At 53.3% G+C, this 15851-nt stretch overlaps 1 long non-coding RNA gene across 2 annotated transcripts; it reads right to left on the reverse strand.

Moving 5' to 3' along the window:
* Positions 1-1701: 1701 nt before the first annotated feature.
* On the reverse strand, positions 1702-8875 carry LOC311578338. 2 transcript variants are annotated; one of them, XR_014772844.1, is made up of 3 exons: positions 8683-8875; positions 6278-6417; positions 1702-3031 (listed from the first exon to the last, which is right to left on the reverse strand). It is a non-coding gene; the product is annotated as an uncharacterized lncRNA (long non-coding RNA). The 2 variants fall into 2 exon arrangements; XR_014772845.1 differs by lacking the exon at positions 8683-8875 and having other exon boundaries at positions 6278-6730.
* Between the last annotated feature and the right edge of the window lie 6976 nt (positions 8876-15851).

The raw sequence follows: 15851 nt of genomic DNA on the forward strand, positions 1-15851 counted from the left end.
CCCGTCTCTGTAAATGAGATATAAAACTGTCTCACTGGCTCTCAGGAAGAGCTCAGGTCCTGTCGGCCGTTGCTCAGTGCTATTTGCATTATGAGGCAAACAGGTCCCCCAAATGCAGAGTCTCTGAAGCTGTAGCAGACACTGGATACTGCCCCTGAGCCCCTGAGCCCCTGAGCCCCTGAGCTCAGAGCCACCCTCAGCACAGGAGGAAGCCATTTCTGTGGGGTGATCCAAATCCGGGAAGGCTCACGATGCATCCAGAAGGCATGCCTGATCCTCCTGGCCAGGAACAGAACTTTGAGAGAGACTGACCAGTGTGGAGTGGAGACACTTATCCTATGGGATACTGAGCCAGGGGAGGGTCAGTTACTTATCCTAGGTTACCCAGAGGTTGGTGGCTGAGCTAGGACTAGAACCCAGTGTGGTGAGCTTTCCAAGACTCTCCACTGCCCAGGCCTGGCCTGAGACTTGGCCTCCTCATAGACAAGAATGTCAAGGATGTTTCTCCCCCACATTTGTTTTCAGAACATAGCAAGATGCACAAGAAACAAACACCTACATGCATAACACATACACATCCGCATGTGCAGACACACATATACACATACACAGAGACACACCCACACCCACAGAGAGAGAGAGCGAGATATACACACAACACACACACACACACACACACACACACATACACACACACACACACACGACTTGTAACTCCTGCTGTTACAGAGAAAGATGAGAGTGTGGAGGAAGAAATAACGAATGAGGAAAGCTGCAGAGAAGGAGGGAGCCTCGTAGGCCTTGGGTCTCAGGTAACACTTGTCCTACAAGGTACCTGCTCCCCAGGTGCTCCCAGCTGAGGGTCCTCTCCCCTGATTTAGGCTCTCCAGAGAGTGTCAGAGGTGAGGGTGGTAGAGCCCTGTCTTGAGAAGGATACCTGTGATTCAGTTTCCTCCTTTAACCGTAGCATACCCGGACTTGGTACATGAAAACGGCCCACCCAGGGGATGTATCTCGCCGGCATCCTGACAATCCATACCATGCACTGTCTGCCTCTTACGCTCAGTCCCTGTGTCTCAGGGGTGCCTGGACACGCCTCCCGCAGGCCTTCTGTGAGCTGCAGTGTGACAGAGGCTCAGAACCCACCCTCAACCGTCGACTTCCTGTGTGGCCTTGGATGATCCACACCCCCTTTCTTGTCTACACCCTGCTTGTGATCCAGAGAGCAGCGTTCACTGGTTCTGATCCAGCCTGGTGCCACAACAGACCCAGCATAGGTCTCTCTCTCTCTGTCTCTGTGTGGCCCATTGACACCTCGCCACAGGTTTTGTGTGGTTTTGTCACACGTGGGGCTAGGGCTGTGGCTCCGTGGAAGAGTGAAGCCCTGGGCTCTGTTCCCAGCACTGGAAAAAAACAACAACAACAAAAACAAAAACAAAAGCCAAGGCTGGGATCATACAGACCCTGACACCTATGGGCGTCATCTCACATATTGTCCGCAGAGATTGTGCTTCCAGGAGCTGTCAGAATATTCTGGTCTGGCTCCAAGCCAGGCAGGAGGGGGAAGTCAGCCAGAACTGAACGCCCCATTCCCTGGCTTTGCCCTCAGCCCTTCCCTCATGCCAGGGAGGAAGCTGTGGAACACCCAGGCCTCAGCCTCCTGCTGTGACTTTTAGTCAGCACGCTCACTGAGGCCACAGCTTGGTTTGGCTTTTATTTTTATTTTTGTTTTTCCTTGCCCCTCCAGTTTCCTAAACTGTGGGCCACAGAACCAAATGAGGGGACCATGACAAGTTTGGCAACAGTAAAAGATTTCTTCTGAATTTACAACAGCCAAAAACTTAACTAAAAAGCAAACGTCTGATGGATCCCATGGTTTGGTTCGGTTCTTTTTGCAGGCTCAGCTCTTCTGTACTGTGGGACTTTGCTGCAGCCTTGGTTCTGGGCACAGCGCTCCTGTATTTGGTATGCACATGTGGCGTACTTCCCAAGGCCAGCAAACCCCGCTTGAAATGCCTTGGTGAGATTTGACACTGTTATTTAGTGTGTCGGGTGGTTGCTCGTGTATTACGGCATGCAGGCATGCATGTGGACGTCGGAGAGGCAGTCGCTTCTCACCAGCCATGTGGGTCCTGGGAACTCAACTTGTCTTCAGGCCGGCCAGGTAAGCGTCTTTACCTGCTGAGCCGTCCTGTGGACCTGAGGTTTGACTGACAGCTGCTGCTCCCTTTCAGAATTCCTCCCAGCCCTCAGACACCACGCTGTGAGCGCTGTCGCTGGCGTTGGCTCCACTCCTGTGTGCACAGTGACGATTCTGTTCTTCCCTCAGTAATATCCCGCACGGTGACGCAGTTTTGGCTCCTGGTGGGCTCTCCTTTTTGAAGGCATCAACACTTGGCTGTAGTTTTTTGCAAGGAGACAGGAAATCGTGCTCATTCTTGAGTCAGGAAGACCAAGGTCTTGCTCATCTGTTTCTGCGTTTTCCTGAGTGCTCAACAGCTTTGCCTAATGCTGAACTGTGTACATTTATTTACTTGTTCACTCGTTCACAATGTCCCCCTCTTCTGTCCCCTCCCTCACATGACCCAGGTCCTCCTTCCCAAGCTGACGTCCTGGGCTAGTGAGATTTTATTTGTGACTCACGATATTTAAGGTCGGATGAGCGTGGACATCAGATCAACCACCTGACCAGGAGAGGCCTGCCAATGGCTACCCGCCTGAGGAATGTGACTTCCTGCCCATGGCTCCTCAGGGTGAGGCCTTACGAGCTCCACCCCTGTCCTGCTGGAATGCTAGTGGCCCCACCTTGTACAGGTTGTGTGCAGGTAATACGTGTGCGTGCACGGATGCAGTAGCCATGTCACATCCAGAAGTCCTTCCCAGCCTCTAGATGCTGCCTGCGCCTTGGAGGGAAGGCACAGATCGGGCGACCCACCACAGCTCTTTCTTGTCCACACTTTGATGAGTTATGAGTCTCTGCGTTAATGGCTGCTGGCCGCATAAAGAAACATCTTTGACCAGGGATCTTTGGCTGTAAACAGAAGCATTTTGAATGCAGTTAGACACGCTATGTCTACAGCTGTAGTAGTAGGTCTTCCCCCACCCCCCACCCCACCCCCCTCCTGCTCCCCCACTAGAGCCTATGACCTCACCAGGCATGCACTTCTGAACAGGTTTACAGTACCAGGCATAAATTCCCTCCTGGCTCATATCTAGAAAGTGGTCTGTATAGCATTTCGGAGACATTTTATCGTTCAAGAAAAAATCTCACTATGGAGCTCAGGCTGACCTCAAATTTATGATCCTCCTGCCTCAGCCTCCCGAGTGCTGGGATTATAAGCACTCGCCAATCTGTGTGAAGGCATTGCAAGTACTAACTAACTTCTGTAGCAAAGAGAAGGCTTTTGGAAACCTGCCAGGCTCGATGACAGCTACTCGCAATTGTAAGGAACATTATAATGAGAAAAACGAGGCACATCATAAGATTGATGGACCACAGCAGCCACTGATTAAATATGTATTGAATCTGTCAAACACTGTTCTGAGAACTCTTTTGCTGTTGTTGTTGTTTGTTTTGTTTGTCTTTTGAGACAGGGTTTCTCTGTGTAGCCTTGGCTGTCCTGGACTCACTTTGTAGACCAGGCTGGCCTCGAACTCATAGTGATCTACCTGCCTCTGCCTCCCAAGTGCTGGGATTAAAGGTGTGTGCCACCACGTCCAGCTAGATTTCTTTTTTTTTTTTAAAGATTTATTTTTTACATATACAGTGTTCTGCCTGCATGTACTCCTGCACACCAGAAGAAGGAACCAGATCTTATGATAGATGGTTGTGAGCCACCATGTAGTTGCTGGGAATTGAACTCAGGACCTCTAGAAGAGCAGACGGTGCTCTTAACCACTGAGCCATCTCTCCAGCCCCTTTTTTAGCTTTTCGAGACAGGATTTCTCTGTGTAGCCTTGGCAGTCCTAGTCCTGCTTTGTAGACCAGGCTGGCCTCGAACTCACAGCGATCCCCCTACCTCTGCCTCCTAAATGCTGGGATTAAAGGCATGCACCATCACCGCTGGCTTGGTTTGTTGTTTTTGTTTCTCCCCTCTATGCCCTGGGTTTCCCTGTGTTTCCCAGGCTGGCCTCGAACTCACAGAGATCCACCTGTGCTCTTGAGCATCTCTGCAACACCTCTATAGGGGGCATTTAAAAAAAAGATTTATTGCTGGGCATAGTGGCACAGGCCTTTAATCCCAGCACTAGGGAAGCAGAGGCAGGCAGATCACTGTGAGTTCAAAGCCAGCCTGGTCTACAAAGCCAGTCCAGGACAGCCAAGGCCACACAGAGAGACCTCGTCTCAAAAAACCAAACCAAACCAAGCCAAACAAAACAAAACACAAAACCCCAAAAAGAGACCATGACCAACACAACTCAAAAGGGAAAGCACTTAATTGTGAGCTTGCTTACATTTTCATTATGGTCGGAAGTGTGGTGGTGGCATGCTGTACTGGAGCAGTAACTGAGGGCTACATCCTGAGTCCTCAGAATGACTTTGCATCTCAGTAGCATCATTTTCCACAGCAGAGTTTGTAACAGGTGCATAGATCTTAAGTCTGGTGAGGTGTGAGGGTAGCCATGAGGAGTGAGTGAGGGCAGCCATGAGGAGTGAGTGAGGGCAGCCAGGAGGAGTGAGGGCAGCCAGGAGGAGTGAGTGAGGGCGGCCATGAGGAGTGAGTGAGGGCGGCCATGAGGAGTGAGGGCAGCCATGAGGAGTGAGTGAGGGCAGCCATGAGGAGTGAGGGCAGCCATGAGGAGTGAGGGCAGCCATGAGGAGTGAGTGAGGGGAGCCATGAGGAGTGAGGGCAGCCATGAGGAGTGAGTGAGGGCAGCCATGAGGAGTGAGTGAGGGCAGCCATGAGGAGTGAGGGCAGCCATGAGGAGTGAGTGAGGGCAGCCATGAGGAGTGAGGGCAGCCATGAGGAGTGAGTGAGGGGAGCCATGAGGAGTGAGGGCAGCCATGAGGAGTGAGTGAGGGCAGCCATGAGGAGTGAGGGCAGCCATGAGGAGTGAGAGCAGCCATGAGGAGTGAGTGAGGGGAGCCATGAGGAGTGAGGGCAGCCATGAGGAGTGAGTGAGGGCAGCCATGAGGAGTGAGGGCAGCCATGAGGAGTGAGTGAGGGCAGCCATGAGGAGTGAGGGCAGCCATGAGGAGTGAGGGCAGCCATGAGGAGTGAGGGCAGCCATGAGGAGTGAGTGAGGGCAGCCATGAGGAGTGAGGGCAGCCATGAGGAGTGAGTGAGGGCAGCCATGAGGAGTGAGGGCAGCCATGAGGAGTGAGTGAGGGCAGCCATGAGGAGTGAGGGGAGCCATGAGGAGTGAGGGGAGCCATGAGGAGTGAGTGAGGGCAGCCATGAGGAGTGAGGGCAGCCATGAGGAGTGAGGGCAGCCATGAGGAGTGAGTGAGGGCAGCCATGAGGAGTGAGGGCAGCCATGAGGAGTGAGGGCAGCCATGAGGAGTGAGTGAGGGCAGCCGTGAGGAGTGAGGGCATCCATGAGGAGTGAGGGCAGCCATGAGGAGTGAGTGAGGGCAGCCATGAGGAGTGAGGGCAGCCATGAGGAGTGAGTGAGGGGAGCCATGAGGAGTGAGGGCAGCCATGAGGAGTGAGTGAGGGGAGCCATGAGGAGTGAGGGCAGCCATGAGGAGTGAGGGCAGCCATGAGGAGTGAGTGAGGGCAGCCATGAGGAGTGAGGGCAGCCATGAGGAGTGAGTGAGGGCAGCCATGAGGAGTGAGGGCAGCCATGAGGAGTGAGGGCAGCCATGAGGAGTGAGTGAGGGCAGCCATGAGGAGTGAGGGCAGCCATGAGGAGTGAGTGAGGGCAGCCATGAGGAGTGAGGGCAGCCATGAGGAGTGAGGGCAGCCATGAGGAGTGAGGGCAGCCATGAGGAGTGAGGGCAGCCATGAGGAGTGAGGGCAGCCATGAGGAGTGAGTGAGGGCAGCCATGAGGAGTGAGTGAGGGCAGCCATGAGGAGTGAGGGCAGCCATGAGGAGTGAGGGCAGCCATGAGGAGTGAGGGCAGCCATGAGGAGTGAGGGCAGCCATGAGGAGTGAGGGCAGCCATGAGATCCCCCCTCAGGCTGCCTTTCCCCACTCCCACCTGTGGCTCTGACTCAGGGGCCCAGCAGAGGGGCAGGAAAGGGCACAGGTCCAGGGGTGACAGAGAGTCCTGGAGCTTCTGGGCTGCCCATTGTGGAGGGGTGGGGTGGGGGGACACAGACAGTTCACCTACCCTTCCTCTCTCTCCTCCTGGCTCTGAACCCGGATATGTATTCACGGACCACGCGCCATCCTCAGCTTCCCAAGGCCCGGGTCCTACAGGGGTCTCACGGCCCGGGTCCTACTGTCAAACCTTTTTGATTGAGATCTGCACTGAGAAACACATTTAATATCCCCATGAACGTTATCTCTCAAATAGTGAGGGACGGTTAGAAAAAAATAGCTGAAGCTAACATTTCAGAAAATATCCTTAAGTGATGTTTTGAATTCTAGTTTGCCAAAAAGTAAGCAACTCCTATGAAGACAAAATTGATCTTATCGCGCATCCCTAGTTGCAGGGCATCCCAGGTGAGAAAGTGTATCCTCGCCTGTGGAGGGACCCTCAGCCCCATCCCTGGGCTGTTGAACCCTCTTTCTCAGTCTTAGCAGCTGACTGGAATCCGGTGGGCGTGGTCGGCCTCTCCTCCGCCCACGAGGGGCAGGAATCCGTAGGCTATTTCTGGTTCGCTCCCCTTGCAGCCTCAGCACTTCTCACGGTCAGGCACATGGTAACTGCTGAATAACTGTTGAGGGACGGAAAGAACAAAGGGCCAGCGCTGTTCCGCTCCGACCCCTCCCTCTGAGGTCCATCCTCACCCTCTGTGAAGGAGCCAGCTGCTGGAACTGATTCCAGGAAAGGCTGGTTCTTGCCGCTTAGGCTAGAGGGAGAGCAAGTGGGTGTATTTGCGCTCTGGCGATGTGGGGAAGGACCGGGAACGCATTTGCTTGGATGTAACAAAACTGGATATTAAAAAAAAAAAAAAGTGGAAGGAGCTGGGGACATGGGGACTGTTCTAACAATTTGGGAAGAAATGAGTTCCTGCTTACTGGAAGGGATCTAATCAGGATGGGCGGGACAGGACAGCTGCACGGGACCTCAGCACAAGCAATGTGGGGGAGCAATGACAGGAGGGGGCAGACCTTAGCAGGAGGAGAAGGAAGCTAGGAGAGGCTGTAAAAACCGTCAGTCTCATGCTACTGTTCCTCTCTTGTCAGCTCCGAACCTTTCCTAATCCCTGATGTCCTCACCTCTGATATCTGGGAGAAGCTGACCAGACTGGAGGCCCAAGGAGCTGAGGGTGACTTGAGGGCTCCTGCAGTCCCCTCTGTTTCTATCACTCAGGGCCTGGCAAGCACTCATCAGCTGGCCTTGGAAGTCTGATGCACTGACCTCCAGGGAGACTGGGGAGCTGCGAATGCAGTCAGGATGTACCACAGCCATTAGCCAAGAAGAGTTGGGAACAAGCAACACCCAGTGACCTTTATGCAAAGGTCACCTGAACCTGTTTGCGCTCCACTCATAACATCCTGGCTCCCCGTGCCTGTGGCCAGCATCCACGCTTGGGTGCACATAGGCTCCCCCTCCCCTTCACCACAGGCCTCTCACCACAACCCCTGCCTCCCAAGTCTCACTCCCAACAACCTCTGCCCAAACCTGCCCAGCCTTTGCTAGCAACCGGCACACTGAGCTTCGCTCTCTCTGTTCTCTCAGTTACAAGGCACCATGGGACGGTATACCTGGATTAGGGGACAGAAAGCTGAGGAGCTAGCTGGCAGCCACTTCCTCTGTCTGCCCCCACCCCCATCCCTTGTCCCACATCCCACAGCAGGGACACAGCGTGTGCTTTCCTGGATAAGCTGTAAGCTCTCAGGACAGGAGCCATATCTAATCCACCTTTGTTGTCCTAACGCTTTACAGTTGATTGGCATGGAATAGATGCTGGGAAAAAAAAAATGTTTGTAGAATGAACACATGTTTGCCCAAGGTCAGACAGCTAGGAAGTAGCTATAATTCAAACCTAGCTCTTCCTGGAGCTCACCCCACCCCACCCTGCCACCCTCCAGGAAGCCTTCCTTGAGTAGTCAGGCAGCTTCTGTCCCCACCCCTAAGGGACCTGGAACTCCTCACATTCTTATCCTCACCCAGGACAGGCTCAGATCCCACAGCTCTGTGAGTATGGACCAGCCAGGCTGAGGTATGGACCCATCTCAGCCACCACATCCACCCCTGCCCCCACAGGGGCCACCTAGCCCCAGGCCCAACCCTCCGTCCATTTTGCAGCAGTTTAATATCTGCCTCCTCCGTCTGCGGACCCTCCTCCTCCTCCTTCTTTAAGCAGGGACCCATGCTGTCCCCCTCACCCCTAGACTTGCTTGAAGCTGAGCACTGACCTTGGGGTGGAGCATCTTCCCCAGTGGTGCAAGGTACGGGGGTCCACAGCCACCTCAGCAGCTGCCTGGCTGTGGGGCCTGAAGCCACTCACTTTCTCAGGGTTTGCAGGCGCTGCGGGCCTAGCTAACCACTCACCTTTTGCTTCTAGTTGGCAGATGGCTGCTTTCTCATGACTTTAGGACACTGAGGCAGTTCCTCGTACTCACTTAGCCATGCGACAAATATCTTCTGAGCACCAGGCACGGGCTAAGCGTTGGCCATTCATCAGGGAACAAGGCAGCTTGTAGTACAGAGCATTTATGAGGTAGAGATGCATACAGGCTCTCAGCCTGCTAAGGCGTGAGCACGCCAAGATGAGGCTCCGTGGTAGGGAGCATTGACCCAGCGCCTGGGAAGCCCTGCATATGATCAGCACCGAAAACAACAACAAAAACAGCAGCCGGGCGTGGTGGCACACACCTTTAATCCCAGCATTTGCGAGGCAGAGGCAGGTGGATCTCTGTGAGTTCAAGGACAGCCTGGTCTACAAAGGGAGTCTAGGACAGCCAGGGCTACACAGAGAGACCCTGTCTCAAAAAACCAAAATCGAACCAACCAAAACAAAACAAAAAACAAAAAAAAGGCCAGGCAGTGGTGGCACATATCTTTAATCCCAGCACTCAGGAGGCAGAGGTAGGTGGATCGCTGTGAGTTCGAGGCCAGCCTGGTCTACAAAGCGAGTCCAGGACAGCCAAGGCTACACAGAGAGACCCTGTCTCAAAAACAAAGCAACAAACAAACAAACAAACAAACAGCAAAGGGAGAAGAAAAGAAAAGAAGAAAGATTAAATGAAGGTCTAGATACTAGAAAGCAATAGTGTTTATTCTTCTCAAGCAGCCCCTGCCCTCTGCCTGGTGCAGGAACGCAGGAAATTCAGTTAAGAGTGAAGGCTGGCCTAATGGCATGGCTCGCCAGGTGAGGGTGCTTGCCAAGCCGGGAAACCTGAGTCCAATCTACAAGAGCCACACGGTGGATGAAGAGACCTGACTCCTGCGAAGTGTCCTTCGACCTCCACATTTAAGAATGGAGCGTGTGCGTGTGCAGGCTGGAGAAGGAAGGAATCACTCTTCTGGACGTTTCTATGTGGGCCTGCTTCTGGGACAGGCAAAAGAAGTCCAGGGAGTTGCAGAGGCCATGTGTGGGAGGCAAGGCGGAAGGGCAGCAGGCGGGGATGGGGGGGGTTGGGATGGGGGATGGGGTGGGGGTGTGTGAGGGCAGGGGACGGGGAGGGGGTGGATTAGGGGCCTTCAGCGATGGTGAGAGGAGATCAGGCGAAGGCTGCTGGCTGGCAACAGAGACAGAGGGTGGTGGTTCCTCCGGGTTCAAGGAGAACACCAGAGCCATGCTGGACTGCGGGCTGCTCTCAGGCGGGAATTGGGAGGGAGGCGCAGAGCACATGACGGGGAGATACAAAGGTGGGTGGCAGAGGCGGAGGGCTTTTCCGTGTCTGTACTTCTGAGCTCTTTGTGAGTGAGGAGGAGGGTGGGCTATCAGCAAGCTAACAGGCAGTGCTGGAGGGACCAGGACAGGGTTAACAGCGGAGAAAAGAGAAAAGCCATGGGAGCGTGGATGGGTCAGTCGAGAGGAGGACGTTGAACAGGATGGAGAGTGGTGAGAGGGTGCAGGGAGCCTGCTGAGGGTCAGAGGTGATGGGCATAGCAGTGAGCAGATCTCCGGTAGGGCCCAGTGGTCCAGTGGAAACCAGAAAGGCAGCCAGATCTTTGGGCCCAGAGGGCACCGAGTGGTGTGTTAGACCTCTTGGCAGGGATGGCAGACAGGGAAGGGCTGTAAGGCCAGAGAGCTTGGGGTGAGGAGAAGGCATGGTGCAGCCCAAAAGTCTTGGGGTGCGAGACTGAAGGCCAGACAGATGGGAGGTGGCTAAAGAACAGACTGTGAGCTTTGAGGGTCACAGGATTTAAGGTTGGGTGATTCCCCAAGTGTGGGCTGACTGACAAAGACAAGGGATAGCCTTTTGCAGTGGAGCAGAGGTTAGACCCTCACCAGCTGACAACAGAGTGAGCACAGCTGGAAGATGGAGAGAGGCCTCCAGGGACCACACTGAGGGAGGGCAAGGCTTGTCCCAGGATGCTGTGCCAGGAGTGGGGGCAAAGGGAGGAGTGGTGGGAGAAGTGGAGCAGGAACTGCTGATGGCCACGTGCCACGTGAGTGGAGGTGGCTATACACACAGTTTCCAGAACAATCCCTTGTAGAGGCCAGCACGAGAGGGATCCCAGCCTTGCAAGGGGGCAGCTGCAGCATGGGCTGCCCTTCGGAGAAAGCTTCTATTTATTATATATACAGTGTTCTGCTTGCATGTGCATACTTGCACACAAGGAGAGGGCACCAGATCTCTTTATAGATGGTTGCGAGCCACCATGTGGTTGCTGAGAATCGAACTCAGGACCTTTGGAAGAGCAGGCAGTGCTCTTAACCTCTGAGCCATCTCTCCAGCTCCTATGCATTCTTTTTAAGTGGGTATCCCTCACTGAATGTGGTGTTTGTAAATGGCCAGTGCACTGTCGCTGGGCTGTGGCCTTGAGTGATTGAAACGGAAGTTTCAGTCAATGGAGCCACACTCTGACCAGCCACGGGGACCTCTTTCCAAGCCAGAGCAAGGGAGGCGCCCCAGCCTCTCTGCAGCTGCCCGCTTCCTGCCTCCCCCAGGCCCGCGGGGTGACCTTCGGCGCCCACTCACTTGTATGCATCTCAAGCATGGGCCACGCTTGCTCATCTGTGTTCCCCAGCTCTGTCCTCCATGGCTGAACACAAAGGCCACCTCTTCCTGAAGGACCTCCTCCTCCTCCTCCTCTGGCTAGCTTCCAGCCTCCCCCTCTCCTCCTCCAGGAAGCCATCCCTCAGGAAGGAGGACACCCTCTTGTGTATTCCTAGAGCTCCCCACATCTGAGCCTGGCCTCATTCTGCCCTGCTCTTCCTTCCTTCCCGCCTGCCATGGGTCTCGCAGCCCACCTAATGTGAGTACTCAGTACAAGCTGCTGAGCGGGGCTGGGCTGGGCTGCGCTGAAGATTTCTGTTAAATCAGAAGAACTCCACGCTGTGTTACCCACCTCACCCCCGCCTCCTGTGTCATTTAACCCAGCCTGGTAGCACTTCATCCCAGCACGGTGCCTAGGGTCACCTTCATCCCTCACTGCACCATGAAGACAATGAGACTGGACCGGTAGGCAGCACTGTGGGCTGCTCATCCAGCTGTCCGACTTCTGCAGATGGAAGCAGCCAACCCTAGCTTTCATATGCCTGGGTATCACACTCAATGTCCTCAGCCGTTGCCTCCAGTCCCCACCAGTCGCCCCCTCTCCTTCTGCCGCCATCACTTTTTGCTACTGTATCCCTTCAGCTGGGACTCCTGGGTCTCTGCACAGCCTGGAGTGCCGCATGCAGAGTCCACGATGTAACCCACTCACCTGGACTGTCCCCTCTCCTCTCATACGCTTTCTCTGACCAAATCTCCCTCAGCTCCCTCCTTCTCTGTGCCCTCTCTAGTTTTGGCCCCCTATGTCCCTCAAGTGGACTTTCCCCCATTTTAGGGTCATAGGCAGAAATAGGGCCAGGGCTAGGAAACAGAGGGCTCTGGTAGTCAGGCCAGGTCATGTTCGTTAGGCACCCTGGGGATTTCTCTGGACTGGTGGGTGCACCCTGGAGCTTCAGGGAACAACGATCAAGAGTTTCCAACAGTTGGCCCGGACTGGTGGTGCACGCCTTTAATCCCAGCACTCGGGAGGCAGAGGCAAGTGGATCGCTGTGAGTTCGAGACCAGCCTGGTCTACAAAGCGAGTCCAGGACAGCCAAGGCTACACAGAGAAACCCTGTCTCGAAAAACAAAAACAACAAACAAAACAAAACAACAAAGAGTTTCCATAGTCCCCTGGAGGGACACAGGCAGCCTTCACCCAGAGGACCCACCCAACAGCGTGAAGAGAGAACTGCTGGGTATAGGGAGAGTGGAGATGGGGTTGAGACAGAGCCTGCTGGAGGGGTTCACACCGTACAGCTCTGCAGTCAGGTCCAGGACACCTCCAGACTCTGGAGTTTCTTCAGGCTACAAGGAAAGTTAGGGGTTTATCTGTCCAGCCAGGAGTCCAGCTCAGCTGCCCCAAGGCTAGGGGAAGGATCCACTCACAGTTTGCTGGGTTTCGCTGACCGCTTGCTTCGGGCTCTGAAGGTTGCCTTAACCTGAAATCTGCCATCAAACAGCAATGAGCCTTGTCTGGAATTCTCTCAACCTTGGGCTGCTGGGCTCGCTATCTGCTGCAGATCTGAGTCTGCCCCTTCCTCCTCTTCTTAACAAGAATAGGGAAACAAACAAAACAAAACAAAACAGGGAAGCAACCGTCTCTTACACTGGATCTAGAACAGCGGTCCTCAGCCTTTCTAATGCTTCTGCCCCTTAATACAGCCCCTAACCGTGAACTTATTTTTGTTGCTGCTCTATAATTGTGATTTTGCTGCTGTTATGAGTCATAATATAAATGTCTGTGCTTTCGACCCCTATGAAAGCTGTAATCAAATAGCAACGTGCCTCCCTGAGAACTGCTGGTCTAGAGGCTGGAGAGGCAGGTTTAGTGGCTAAGGGTGCTTACTGGTTTTGCAGACACCCTGGGATTGCTTCCCAGCCCCGTATAGGGGGCCAACAACAGCCTGTTACAATGCCCTGTGGCCTCCTTGGGCATGTGCAGACACACGGCATATAAATGCACACAACCCTACACACATACGTATAAGTAAAAATAATAAATAAGTCCATCGTGGTGGTACACACCTGTAAACCCAGCATTCAGAGAGGTCCACATAGCATAGTGAGTTCCAGTACAGTCAAGGCTACACTGAGAAACCCTGTCTTGAAAAACCAAAAATAAATAAATAAATAAATAAATAAATAAATAAATAAATCCTTTTAAAAAGAATAACTACTAAAGCTGAGGGTGGTGGGTGGGCAGTGCATGCCTACTATGCCACTAGGTTGTAGCTAATAGAGGCAGAAGGAAGTTCCAGCCTAGCAAGACCTTTAAAAAAGTCAGAGGGGCTGGAGAGATGGCTCAGTGGTTAAGAGCACTGGCTGCTCTTCCAGAGGTTCTGAGTTCAATTCCCACCAGCCACATGGTGGCTCACAACCCTCTGTAATGAGATCTGACGCCCTCTTCTGTGTGTGTGTGTGTGTGTGTGTGTGTGTGTGTGTGTGTGTGTGTGTGTGAAGACAGATTGCTCATATACATTAAAACAAACAAATAAATATTAAAAATAAAGTCAGGGGTTGGGGGTCAGAGGTCAGTCAACAAAGTGTTTGCCTTGCAAGCATGGAAAGTTGAGTTCCATCCCAAGATCCCTTGCAAAGGAAACAAACGAATAGAAACCAGGCATGATGGGTACAGAGAAAGGGAGACCCCCTCCCCCTCCATCCCCCTACTCCCCAGTCAGCCAGTTTAGACTACTAGGTTTGTTCCAGGACAGTGAGAGACCCTGGCTCAAAAGAAAGAACGAGGAGGATGGCACCTGAGGGACCATATCTGAGTGTGGCCTTTGACTTATGTACTCACATATGCGTGAACACACATACCGTGCCCCTCCCCACACACAAGTCAGTCCCAAAAGAACCCATATTTAAACACAGATAAAGCACACACCTCAGTGAAATGGATCTATGTTGCCACAAGCTGGGAAAAGTTTGGGGCAGGTGCTGGGAGGAAGGGTACAGGAACCTAGGGTCCTGCTCACGCTGGGGACAAGTGTGCTGGTGACACAGGTGTGAGCAGCTGGCAAAAATGCACCAAGTTATTCACTAATGATGTGAGCATCTTAATGTATGTTTGTATACCTTAATTACAAATTGACATTCCAAGTCGATCGATAGAGGCTTGGTTGGTGGAAAAAAAACGCAACCTCCAAGCAAAGCCTTAAATCCAGGACAGCAGGGAGAGGTGCTCCCTGCCCTCTTGGCCTGGCTGGTCAGCTGAAAGCCCCATGGGGCAGGTGGAAAATTCTGTGTGTGTCAGCACTTCACAGGGTCAGTGGCCTGTGGCCTGGTTCACCCGGCTTCCTGGGATCTGAGCTGCGGTGAGTCTGCAATGTGAAAAGACCATGGAGGAACCGGCCAGGCCAGTGCTGGCCAGGGAGCCAGCAGGTGGTCAGTGCCCTCCTGAGGTACTGACGTGGGTATGAGACAGGCTGACAGCTTTCCAACTTGTTCTAGGTGTCCCTTCTGCCAGGGACACCTTGCCCACTATCCCTGGCTGGAGCCGCCAGTCCTCAGTAAATCCTAGACTCAGCTTAACGTGGCCTTACATCTCCCCACCTCCCTGCCCCCATCTAACACTTGCCCTCACACACTCAAAAGAACACTTTGAGCCATCCCCTCCAGGGCAGAGCTCTCTGCTGGGGATTAAGGGACAGACATGTGCATGCATCCCTGCAGCCACTATTAGACTAGGACCGTCCCCTCTAAGCAAAGGAAATCATTAGCAGATGCATGGAGAGTCCTGTTTGCAGTGCTAATTCGAAGGCTGATAATCTTTTGGCTTAAGCAAGATCCAATGCTTTGATAAGAGCCTTTATTGTGTGGCAGTATTGATCGAGGGTGGGCCCTGGCTGTGGAATGCCTGAGTGTGCAATTCATGCATAATTCCTTAAGTCATTTGGGCACATTTTTCTCTTATTGATGGGCATTATAATGACTGTAATAAACCAAGGAAACCTCGAGTGAAACAACGTATCATTACACTTGTCAATAGAGGTGTAGCCTCAAAAGTTAATGAACGTGTTTGCTTAACTCCTCCTTTGTTAAGGACGGCTGCCCAGGTTCTGATGAGAGCCTAGGAGCTGCCTGAGTGACTCCAGGGCCGTTTCACTTCTCCATCCACTCATCCACTCACTTGGCATATCCTCAGCCCCACCGCAGCCCCGGCCTCCGCTCCAGGGCCCAGGGGAATACTTTCAGATGAGTAATAATCCCCAAGTGGCCGAGCTCATCTTTCTACCTGGACATCAGTGATCCCCAAATCTCCAGGTGAATACAAGCCCTCATGAGTGGAGTATGAAGAGAGGGTGACAAGAGAAAGGCCCAGGACGCAGAGAGAGAGCTGGCACTTGGCGGTTACGTGGAAAGGGTGGCATTTGTGAAGGGCCAACAGGACAGGTTAAGAGTGTAGCTCAGCGGGAGGCAGAGGCAGGCGGATCACTGTGAGTTCCAGGCCAGCCTGGTCTACAAAGCCAAGGCTACACAGAGAAACCTTGTCTCAAAAAAACAAAAAAAACAAAACAAAACAAAACAAAAAAGTGTAGCTCAGCGTTAGAGCGCTTGCTTGCCTAACACGCGTAAGTAGC

Source organism: Acomys minous (genome assembly GCF_964271855.1).
Source record: "Acomys minous genome assembly, chromosome: 12".
Taxonomy (NCBI): Eukaryota; Metazoa; Chordata; class Mammalia; order Rodentia; family Muridae; genus Acomys; species Acomys minous.